Raw genomic sequence first — 12,250 nt, 5'->3', positions numbered from 1 at the left:
AGGAAATATATACAGAAGATTCCACTGTGTTAAAGCTGTGACAACCTTACAAAAGCCCCAGAATTTAGAGGGAAGACTGACAACAGTAATTCACTAATGTACTTCTTTCCCTTGCACTGTGAGTTAATGGCAAAATATTCTGGATTTGTCAGTTTGTGACATCCACTGACCCAGAATTCAGAGACACTACCTCATAATTGGTGGATCAGTGTCAACTAGTCAGACAAAGATCCTCTATGTCAAGGATGACAGTCATTGGCAGGCTCAACCTTGGTAGTAGGTCAGTAGGGATACAGACTTGGCAGACATTGCTCTACACCTTGCCAATCTGCACTGGACAAGCATGTAGAAGTGCCAGCCAAACTCTTTTGCATGCATCCAGGAACATTGCTGAAGAGGTTTCCATCAGAGAACAGCATAAGAATTTACAAAGCCACGGATGTGTGAGATAATGTATTAAATATTAAAATATGAAAGTAATTTTAAATGAGTTATCAATGTGAGCCATGAAATGCACAAATATTCCATGTGATAAGGATAAATACCAGTAATTTGCATGAGCTTGTTCCCTTACTGCAGGAGCTTCAGTTTGTTGACGTAATATTTTATATACACAATAGAAGATGAGTTTTTAAAGTCTTTTACAGTGTTCTTTGTAACAGCTAAACTGATTTGTTAGAAGAGATTTTGATTTGCATTTTAAATCAGATCACCCATGCTCCTCTCACTCCACCTCCCAAGAATGGAAAAGAGTAAAGGTCTTTGGCGAACACTATACAATTGTCACAAAGAACGTCTCCATGCAATGGTTTAACCCTATTTTAAAAGCAAAGAACAGATAGGCACTTTCACTTAACACCTCCCTAAACAGCAGAATCTAAAAAAGGACCAGTTACAAATAACTGCTTCTTGATTTTAAAGATTTACCGTAATCCTATGTAAAGACTGTTCAAGCAACCTTTGAAATGCATATAGCGCATTTAATAAACCATTATTAGCATTCTGCATTGAGAGAGATGAGAAGAATACTAGGCATTAAGGTAAGTACTCTATCAATATGAAGATTATAAAGCAGGTCATCAAAACAAGTATTTAAAGTCTGACTTCATAGCAAAAATAAGGAAACAAAGAAAAACATGGTCCATAGGCTTGAGCTCCTTCAGGTTCAGCCATGGGTTAAAATTCAGGAGGGCAAGGAAGTTATTCAACACTGTAGTGTGTAGTCTTCAAATGTACTAACTTCAGTAACTAAAAATATCAGAGAAACAATTCAATCCAAGTCCCACTGATGACAATATCCCATCCCTCCTTTGCATTCCTCATAGTTCTAAAACTCCCCCGAGAAGTATAAGAAGTTACTTTCTTCTTCCCCCATTCATTTTTTAATCATCTTTATTTTATTTATCTTGTGTCTCCTTTGCTTTCATTGAAAAAGTTCTTTCAAAATTTCCTCCCCCCTCTATAATATATCCTCCATATCTGGCAGCAAAATATGCTGGTTTCATTAAGTTAAGTAAACCACTGGGCAGATGTTTTTTCAAAAATAAATGTCTTGAGGCGATTAACAGTAATTTCAAGGCTTAGTCAGCAAAGTTTGATTCAAGTGAGGTAAGCATGGAACCACTACTGTCTTCCTGTGGGGATCAAATTATGAAATCAAGCAGCACATTTGATTCAACCACATAAAGTTTATTTTAATGTTTTCAAAAATTATACGAACTAAAACTCCTTTAGTGAAGTTACTAGCTTTTCTATCACCTTGTATCACCATTGTTTGCTGACTAGTGAGAAATACTGCAGCTTTTGAAGAATATGGCAGCAAAATGTAGATAGAGGAAAGGGGGGAAAATGAGGTTGAACACAACCAAAAGCAAGATTCAGAATCTGACAAAGTTATGGTACTCATGAACAGCAGGCTTCCTAAGTATTACTGCAGCTGGGAAAAGTGTGCATTGAATAATCCTTACTTTTATTATTATTATTAATTTACGTTAAAAGCCGGGCTTTGGAGCTGTGCTCTGGCTCCGCTCCAGCTCCAGGGAAAAACACTGCTCCAGAGCTGCTCCGTGCTCCAGCTCCGTGCTCCGCTCCAAAGCCCTGGTTAAAAGGCCACCACAGTAGCTGAATATTTGGGGTTTAAAGTAAGTGGCTCTATTACAGTGAGAGGAGAGCAGCATGACATGGTATCTACAACTGAATATTGCAGCTATAAACAAGACAATGTGGAAGTATAGCACAATAATACAAACTTTACAAGTTATTCCCTGGATATCTCATTATATTGGATCTGATCTTCAAGTTATTCATTAAGTAGAATCTTTACAATTTCATAACACCTTCCATTAAAGAACCACAATCCACTATACAAACCTTGGTGAATTATGTCTCTGGGAGGCAGGGAATTACTACCCCCACTTTACAGAAGAGGAAAATTAAACAAAAAGATTAAATAGTTTGTCCAAGTTCACATAGGAAGTCACAGAAATGGAAAAAACCCACAGGTCACTTGACTGCCAGTCTTGTGTTTTAACCACAAGACCATGCTTCCTTTATTATGTCCCCCTGATCAGATCAACAAGCCATGGAAACACAGGAATTGCCTTAATGGATCAGAGAAGTAGTCCATCTAATCCAGAGGTGGCCAACCTGAGCCTGAAAAGGAGCCAGAATTTACCAATGAACATTGCCAAAGAGCCACAGTAATAGGTCAGCAGCCCCCCATCCACTACCCCGCTCCAGTCCCCAGCGCCTCCCGCCCACTGGCAGCCCCGCCAACCAGCGCCTCCCCATCCATCCTGCCCACCACAATCAGCTGTTTTGCAGTGTGCAAGAGGCTCTGGTGGGAAGGGGGGAGGAGCAAGGACATGGCAGGTTCGGGAGAAGGGGCAGGAGTCTTGGGGAAAGGGGTGGAGTGGTGGCAGGGGGTTGAACAGTGAGCACCCCACAGCACATTGGAAAGTCAGCATCTGTAGCTCCAACCTCGGAGTCAGCACCTATACAAGGAGCCGCATATTAACCTTTGAAGAACCGCATGTGGCTCCGGAGCCACAGGTTGGCCACCCCTGATCTAATTGAATACCCTGTATCAGGCCATACTCTGTACTGCATGAAGGTACAAGAAATCCCATAGTGCAGTGGTTCTCAACTTTTTTTTTATTTGCAGACCCCGAAAAATTTTCCATTGAAGGTGTGGACCCCTTTGGAAATCTACTGTCTGTATATATAGTAGAATTCTGTTCAGTGAGTTTTCAATCCAAGTCTTTCATGGACCCTTTAGAGCAGAGGTCCCCAAACTGTGGGGCATGGAGGAATGTTCACAGGGGTGCAGATGAGGCCTGGGCCAGCCCCCATGGGGGATGGGGGCAGCATAGCTGAGGCCTGGGCCAGCCCCACAGGGGATGGGAGCAGAGGTGGGGGAGCCCCCCCCCCGCCAGGGCTCTGCTCCTGGCCTCGGCACCCTTACCCCTGTCCATGCCCCCATCCCACCCCACCTGTGGTCCTGCTCCCAGCCTGGGGGGAGGGACTGCAAATAGGGGTAAGGGAGGACACAACCCTGAAAATTTTGATAACCACCACTGCCTTAGACATAGCCCGTGGACACCACAGGTTGAGAACCACTGCCAGAGTGAATAATTACAGAATATGCTTACAATTACAGAATAACCACCTGTCCACAAATGTCCCATTCAGTGGCTGATGTACGCTACAAACCATGAAGGTTTACAGCCTTGTTTACATTGTAGATAACGTAACTATGATTGTTCTTGTTAGTTCCTCATCTTTTTAAAACACTGTTAAATCCTAACCTTTAACAATTTGAGGCAAGGAGTTCCACAGATATGAACACACAAAACTTATTTCCAGTGATCAGCGTTATGTGAGCTGATCTGCAATTTCACTGAATGTCCCGCCCCCTTACATTTGTATTACAAGAAAGTGTAAACAGGTGCAACTGACAGTACTTTACTCACCTCTCATGTCCTATCTGAAGCCTCTTCACTAAACTAAACAGTCCCTACTCTTTCCACTCCCCTCACCGGGAAGTATCGGTCATCTTTCTTGTTCATAAGCTTTCATGGGTAAAACACCCACTTCTTCAGATGCATCAGAAGTGGGGTTTTTTACTCACAAAAGCTTATGCCCAAATAAATCTGCTAGTCTGTAAGGTGCCACCGGACTCTGCGTTGCTTTTATGGATACAGACTAACACGGCTACCCCTCTGAGATGTGTCATCTTTCTTATTGGTCTCAGATGCCCTTCTGCCCCCCCCCCCCGGTGTGTGAAGTCACTCTGCAGCTCCTCAGGCACTGCCAAGCCTTGACCAAACCTGCCGAGCAGGGACACTCCCTCCCGACACAGGCTGCTAGAGAAAATATACGGTAGGGTGACCAGATGTCCCAATTTTATAGGGACAGTCCTAATCGCTGGGGCTTTTTCTTATATAGGCCCCTATGGCCCCCCACCCCCTGTCCCGATGTTTCACACTTGCTACTTACAGGACTAACAGGACTTTCACTTAAACTCTCCACGAGGCGGCCACAACTCGCCCGCCCGCCGCCGCCGCCGCCTTCCTCAACGTCCACCGACCCCCGGCCGAGCCCAGGCGCGCTCATCCCCGCCCACCCCCCTTTAGCCCCCCTAGCCTCACCCCCCTTCTCCCTCTCAACGGGACAAGCCAGCCCGGCCCGCTCCGGGTGGGGGGGGGGGCACCCTGTTGGCCGGGGTCCGGCCCTAGAGCCCCCAGTGGGGTCAGGGACCCGCCGCAGAAGCCCCGGGCTCTGGGGACATCCCGACCCCCGGAAACAGGCCGCTGCTCACACTTACCGGACGCGCAGCGACCGGCCCGTGAGCGCCGGGCCCCCGCCTCGCTCTCGGCAGAACTTTAGTCTGACGGCGGGACACGCACGGCGCCTCCGCTCGGGCAGAGCCGGGCCCAGAGCCCCGGATGTGAATCTGGGCCGGGGCGGGGGGGAGAGAGAGAGAGAGCGCGAGCGAGCGCGCGCAGACAGATTCCTGCGGCACTGCGCAGGCGCCGGCTGGGCAGGGAGGGCTCCGAGCCAATCGCAGCTACAGGGAGAGGGGGCTGGGGGAGGAAGTGGGGATTTAAAGTAAGAGTGAAGAGCGGGGAGGGGGGAGTGTTGGAGAAGAGCTAGGGGCGGGTTGGGGGCTGTGGGAGAAGAGCTAGGGTCAGGGTGGAGAGCAGGGTGGGGGTTGGGGGGCTGTGGGAGAGGAGCTAGGGTCAGGGTGGGGGTTGGGGGGCTGTGGGAGAGGAGCTAGGGTCAGGGTGGGGGGTGGGGGGGCTGTGGGAGAGGAGCTAGGGTCAGGGTGGGGGGTGGGGGGCTGTGGGAGAGGAGCTAGGGTCAGGGTGGGGGGTGGGGGGCTGTGGGAGAGGAGCTAGGGTCAGGGTGGGGGGTGGGGGGCTGTGGGAGAGGAGCTAGGGTCAGGGTGGGAGTTGGGGGCTGTGGGAGAGGAGCTAGGGTCAGGGTGGGAGTTGGGGGCTGTGGGAGAAGAGCTAGGGTCAGGGTGGGAGTTGGGGGCTGTGGGAGAAGAGCTAGGGTCAGGGTGGAGAGCAGGGTGGGGGTTGGGGACTGTGGGAGAGCAGCTAGGGTCAGAGTGGAGAGCAGAGTGGGAGTTGGGGGCTGTGGGAGAGCAGCTAGGGTCAGAGTGGAGAGCAGAGTGGGAGTTGGGGGCTGTGGGAGAGGAGCTAGGGTCAGGGTGGAGAGCAGGGTGGGGGTTGGGGGGCTGTGGGAGAGGAGCTAGGGTCAGGGTGGAGAGCAGGGTGGGGGTTGGGGGGCTGTGGGAGAGGAGCTAGGGTCAGGGTGGAGAGCAGGGTGGGAGTTGGGGGCTGTGGGAGAGGAGTTAGGGTCAGGGTGGAGAGCAGGGTGGGGGTTGGGGGGCTGTGGGAGAGGAGCTAGGGTCAGGGTGGAGAGCAGGGTGGGGGTTGGGGGGCTGTGGGAGAGGAGCTAGGGTCAGGGTGGAGAGCAGGGTGGGGGTTGGGGGGCTGTGGGAGAGGAGCTAGGGTCAGGGTGGAGAGCAGGGTGGGAGTTGGGGGCTGTGGGAGAGGAGTTAGGGTCAGGGTGGAGAGCAGGTTGGGGGACGGAGGGAGGTTGTGGGAGGAGGTGGGGATGGGGGAGAGTTGAAGAGGAGCTAGGGTCAGGGTGGAGAGCAAGGTGGGGTCTGGGGGGCAGAAGGGGGTTGTGGGGATGGGGGAGAGTTGGAGAGGAGCTAGGGTCAGGGTGGAGAGTGGGGGGGGTTGGGGCTGTGGGAAGTGTTGAGGAGCTGGGGTCAGTGAGGAGAGCAGGGAGGGTGACAAGCAGGGAGCTGAAGGGGGATGGGGAAGGGCAAAAGTCTTTATACTACGGCAGGGTGGATATTTTCCATCAAAACTTCATTTTTTTTTCCAACAGAAAATTGGATTTTTGACAAAACGGGGGGCGGAGGGGCAGGAAAATGGAACATTTTCAATTTCAAGATGCTGCACTGGTGCCCCAGGAGTGATGGCATTCAGCTGCCTCATTCCTCCCTCATGGGCTGTTTTCCCCAGCTTGGCTACGTTACGCATAGTGGGCCAGGGATTCCCATGAAGCACCACTATGGCTCAGGACGAGGGGAGGCTATAGCACATGCTGGGAGATGTAGTGTGATCATGGGGCATGCCGCAACCAAACTACAACACACAGGAGGCATCGTGGTTGTATTTCCCAAATGAAGAGTTTGGCCATAAAATTACCTATTTCAGTTATTTGCTGGGGTGCGAGGAGACACCTTTTCCACCTGCTCTACTTTAAACCCTCCTGCCGCAGCCTCTGTGTTTCATACTGCCCCTATTCAGACACTCAGTCTCAGGCTGTGACTCTGGTGGAGCCCACAGCGTACTGGGTGCTTTCCCCTTCCAAACCCAAAAGGAGGGACTACATTTACCCCAAAGAGCTTAGAAAATCCTGGTTATGAGAGTTAGCACTGGCTCCCATCATAGATGAAACACTACTCAATGCAAAAGGGTAGCCAGCAGGGCTTGACCATAACTTCCCTGCCCATCCTGCTCAGGAGTTTGTGTTGTGTTTTTCTGGTGGCAAGATGAGTATTGTAAAACTGCAGTGGATGAAGGACTTCTCTTAAATTACTGAACACCCTACCTGTAATCTAATAAAGAGCTACTAAGAAATGTTTGGTAGCATTTAAAAAAAAGGATGTTGCCAAGCAATAATCCTATAAAGAATCATACATTATGTAATTATTGTACCACAAACAAAACAACTGTGGGATGGTGTCCCATGAAATTAAATTGTGTCCTGTACTTTTCTTGTAGTTCTTATTTCCTTGAAATGTAAGTGGACAGACACCTTTCTTGAAGAACTATAGCAATGCAATAGCTGCTAGAGTATTGCAGGGAAACACAAGAAGGTAGACATTCACAGCACAGTATAGTATATTCATTAGAAAATAGAGTTACAGAGACAGGAAAATATGAGCATTACAGTATGAAATAGTAAGCCAAAAAGACCCACACATTTTATTTGTGTAAATTAGAAATTGAACTAAATCAAAAACGCAACCAAACTAAATTTTGTGTCATTCTACTGCCTCTGCAGTGTGCCAAACTTATGCTTTAGATTCAAACGCCAGAGCTTTGGAAAAATTTGGATCCAGATCCAAATTCTGTGGCTCAGGATTATGTCTAGTGTAAATAGAAGTCTTCAGCAGAATGATTTCCCCCAGCATGTTGTGACTAGACAGACACAGGCTATGTCTACACTGCAATTAAACACCCACGGCTAGCGCATGTTAGCTGACTTGGGCTTGTGGGGCTCAGTCTGCGGTGCTATAAAACTGCAGTGTCGATGTTTGGGCTCTGTCTGGAGTTAAGGCTCTGGGTCCCTCCCCCTTGCACGGTCCCTATACCACAATTTTACAGCTCTGCGGCGCAAGCCTCAGGAGCAAGTCAGCTGATGTGAGCCAGCCAGGGGTGTTTAATTGCAGTGTAGACACACCCACAGAGGACTCAAGTAATTCCCCAGGCATATGTTTCTATTGCAATTTAGTAAGTGTGGAGAAAAAGGCTAGAGGTAGTTTAGCCAGTGAATGTAATCAACCACCTTTTGATACAACATCTCTGCACCAATGCAGAGCTGGAAAAATAATATGCTAATATTTATTTTTGCAGAAATTAAACTATAGTTAGAAAATACTTACTGTGGAGGTACTTTATCATTGCTAGAAGTATGAATTAAAAAAAATAAAATGTCTTTTATTTTTGCAGAATAGCTCTTTGAATGGAGCTGCATCATCACCTTCTTTGTAGCCATTAGGATAACAATTGTTCTGGCTTGGCCAACCCATCTGAAAATGGAACAACAACAAAAAAGCTGGGCCTTTTCCAACCCTTTTGTTTAGCTTAATTAATAAAGCAAATAACAAATAGGCAGCAGGCATTTTAGGTGTTGTTCATGTGCCAGCCATGTCTCCATGAAACAAAATGTACTCGTATTGGAGAGTTACTTAACACAGTCTTACACAGCCTGATGAAAGATACAATAGAATTACTATGTGCATGTTGTAGAAACATGCCAGAGTCCTGTTACTGATGGAGAAGGTTAAAGTACTCTAAGTTGGGGAGTGAGGGGGAGAGACAAAACATAAAGAGGTATGTAATTCTTAATTTAAACCTACAGAGAAGGTTGTGTTGGGCACAGTGCTTGAACCACATAGCATCTCTGAAGGCAAAGTATTATTTCGAAGAGTATCCTCAATATTTTGGAGCAAGCCAATGATGAGTATATTCCAGCAGGTGAGAGGAAAGTTTCTCTCCTTGTTTTGCAGTAGAGGCAAAGAATTATTCAATGAGAAAAATGTTGACAATGTCAAGTGTCCAAAGACCAAATGAGTGGAACCTGGACTACCTCCTTCCAGTCAACAGGGAGTTAGAAATGACATTTTATAAACATTAATTCAAGTTTTGTATATTCTTAAAGCCCTTACAAAAGCACTGTCACAAAAAATAGTAGACCACCTCTGACAAGTGTATATCAATTTAGATCAGATGGGCTGATCTCTAGTGCAGTACTTAATATGTTTTCTTCACGCCTGTCTCAGAACTTCCATCAGGAATAATATAACTAGGTCAATATAAAACATGCAACAAGTGGATTCAAGTCACCCTGAATGTATTGTTGACAGAAACCGTTTGAATTCCAAAAAGAAGTCGATCTACTATTTTTCATACTCACAGGCCCAGACTTTTAGAAATGCAGGCATGCAATTGTAGTAATTTGCATGGAAATCACTACTTAAACATCTAGTCATACAAACATTTAATCGGTAATTGAGAGTCCAGATTATGCAGAAGCAAATGCACATTTATAAAAATCTTATTCTTGCTTCCTAAACTCAGGCAAATGTTTTCTGATGATCTCAGCTCCATTTCCTAATAGATTCCTCCAGTCTTAGTAAAGAGGACAGATTACTGTGACAGATGTCTCTTAAAATCATCTGTCAGTCATATAATACAGTCTAGGCCTCCTTCATACTGGGGCTAACTCAGGGACCGTCTTTTTGTTATGTTTGTACAGCGCCTAGCACAAATGGGGTCCTGGTCCATGACTAGGGCTACTAGGTGCTACAGTAATAAAAATTATTATTAATATTTATTATTAATACAGTGCCACAGGGCCTGATCCAAAGCCCATTGAAATCAATGATAAGATCAGGCCCCAAATTATTAGAAGCAACATGTACATTTCAAGTTATATTATTCTGATCTTCTCTTCATATTTTGAATATGAACATTGCATTTCTTTTTGTTTGGCTGGAAACTAGCAGTTTGATAACTAAATATGACGTTTGAATTGCAAAGAAACTGTCTACAAAAAGGTTACTGAATTATAAAAACTTGGCCTTCCTGTGACTCCTAAAATGACTGCATTGTTTAAATTGAACTTTTAAACTGCTGGTGGCCGGGGGGAGGGGAAACAGTTTAAAAATAGTTAACGTGTTTGCATTACACATCTTCTAAACCAGGGATCGGCAACCTTTGGCACGCGACTCACCAGGATAAGCACCCTGGCCGGCCGGGCCGGTTTGTTTAGCTGCTGTGTCGGCATTTTCGGCAAATCACGGCTCCCACTGGCTGCCGTTCGCCCCTCTAGGCCAATGGGGGCTGCAGGAAGGGTGGCCAGCACATCCCTCAGCCCGTGCCACTTCCCGCAGCCCCCATTGGCCTGGAGCTGCGAACCGCGGCCAGTGGGAGCCGCGATCGGCCGAACCTGCTGACGCGGCAGGTAAACAAACTAGCCAGGCCCGCCAGGGTGCTTACCCTGGGGAACCGCGTGCCAAAGGTTGCCGATCCCTGTTCTAAACCATTTTACAACCATGTTAAGTAACAGGTTGATTCTTGCAAGATCAGGATGGGGTATTCCTCACTTCAGCTTAGAATCAGAAGGGTGTGGGGAGGATAGGATAGCATAGGGGAGATTGGAATTTCTCATTTATGAGCATAAATTCAATCTAGTTGAAATCTGGTGGGAGGATATGCATCATTGGATTGTAAAAATCAATGGCTATACACTATTTAGGATGGATCGAGTGGGGAAAAGGGGAAGGGGTGTGGCACTCTATCAAAAATGGCATTACCTGTTTCTGAGTCATCAGGGAGCACAAGATGGGGTATTAAAGTTGATGTCTGCTACAGACCACCAAATCACAAATGGGAACAGAATGACTGCCTCCTTACATGCCTATATATAATGTGTAGGGGGGAAAAACTATGTAATCATGGGGGACTTCAATATGAATGACATATGCTGGAGGTCTCATGCTGCCAGTACTAAAACATCCTTGATATTCTACAGGTTATAGATGACAATTTCCTAACTCAAAAAGGGTTGCAGCCAACACAAGAGACTTTTTTATTAGGCCTCGGCCTAACAGATAAAGAAGAACTGATCACAGAACCTTAGGTACAAGTGATCATGACTTGATCACATTTATACTGTGCAAGCAGAATAAAGTTCATACCAGTAATATATATACCTGGTACTTTAATAGAGCCAGTTTCATAATGCTGAAAACAATTATGAGATAAATCAGCTGGGAGGAAGAATTTAATCAGAAAAATGTGAATGATAATTGGGAATAATTTAAGAACGCCTTATTAAATGCCCCAAAAGCGGCAATCAGCCAACTGAGAAAGAAGGCCATACTGGTTAAAAAAATGACCTGGTTTAGAGGGAACGTGAAAGCAACTATATATATATAAACATATGGAAGAAAGAGGAAGTTGATAGTAAAGAATATAAATCAGAAATTAGGAATTGTAGGAAATTGCTAAGGGAAGCAAAGGGACACAAGAAGAACTCTTTGACCAGCAGAGTTAAGGACAGTATTAAGGAGCTTTTTTAATATATTAGGATCAAAAAGAATCCTGACAATGGTATTGGTCCATTACTAGATGGAAGTGATAGAATTATCAATAACAATGCAGAAAAGGTAGATGTGCTCAATGAATATTACTGATCTGTATTTGGGGGAAAAATATAGTTCCATCATATGCTGATAACACTCTTTCCATTTCAGTAGTATGGTATGAAGGCTGTTAAACAGAAGCTATTAAAGTTAGATATTTTTAAATCAGCAGGCCCAGATAACTTGCATCCAAGAGTTTTTAAAGAGCCTGCCAAGGAGTTTGCTGGACCATTAATGCTGATTTTCAACAAGTCTTGGAGCACTGGGGAAGTTCCAGAAGACTAGAAGAAAGCTAATGTGCCAATTTAAAAAAAGGGTAAATGGGATGACCTGGGTAAGTAGAGGCCTGTTAACCTGACATCAATACCGGCAAGACAATGGAGCATCTGTTTTGGGACTCTATTAATAAAGAATTAAAGGAGGGTAATGTAATTAATGCAAATTGACATGGGTTTTTGGAAAATAGACTCTCTCAAACTAACTTGATTTTTTTTTGGCGAGATTACAAGTTTGGTTGATAAAGGTAATAGTGATGATGGAATATACTTGAGTCTTCTGTGAGGCATTTGCCTAGATACCACACAACAGTTTGATTAAAAAACTAGAACCATACACAATTAACATGGCGCACATTAAATGGATTTAAAATTGGCTAACATACATTTCAAAATATAATTGTAAATGGGGAATCATCATCAAACAAGTGTTTCCAGTCGTGTCCCACAGGGACTGGTTCTTGGCCCTATGCTACTTAACATTTTTATCAATGACTTGAAAGAAAACATCAAA

At 45.6% G+C, this 12,250-nt stretch overlaps 1 protein-coding gene across 6 annotated transcripts in view; it reads right to left on the bottom strand.

The window, feature by feature from the left end:
• SMAD5 (SMAD family member 5) overlaps window positions 1-12,250 on the bottom strand; it is a 40,047-nt gene that overhangs the window by 21,732 nt on the left and 6,065 nt on the right. The window contains exon 1 of one of the 6 annotated variants that reach the window (XM_005310372.5): window positions 4,826-5,032. The exons of 2 other annotated variants lie outside the window; for them this stretch is intronic. The gene's annotated coding sequence lies outside the window, so the exon portion shown is untranslated. Of the gene's footprint in view, window positions 1-4,497; window positions 4,571-4,825; window positions 5,033-12,250 lie in introns of those variants that run through there. 3 more of the 6 variants (XM_042850906.2, XM_042850904.2, XM_042850905.2) reach the window with 3 other exon arrangements.

This window comes from Chrysemys picta, chromosome 8 (genome assembly GCF_011386835.1).
Source record: "Chrysemys picta bellii isolate R12L10 chromosome 8, ASM1138683v2, whole genome shotgun sequence".
Classification (NCBI taxonomy): domain Eukaryota; kingdom Metazoa; phylum Chordata; order Testudines; family Emydidae; genus Chrysemys; species Chrysemys picta.
Note: the sequence above shows the minus strand (reverse complement) of the source record. Positions and strands in the feature narration are given on the sequence as shown.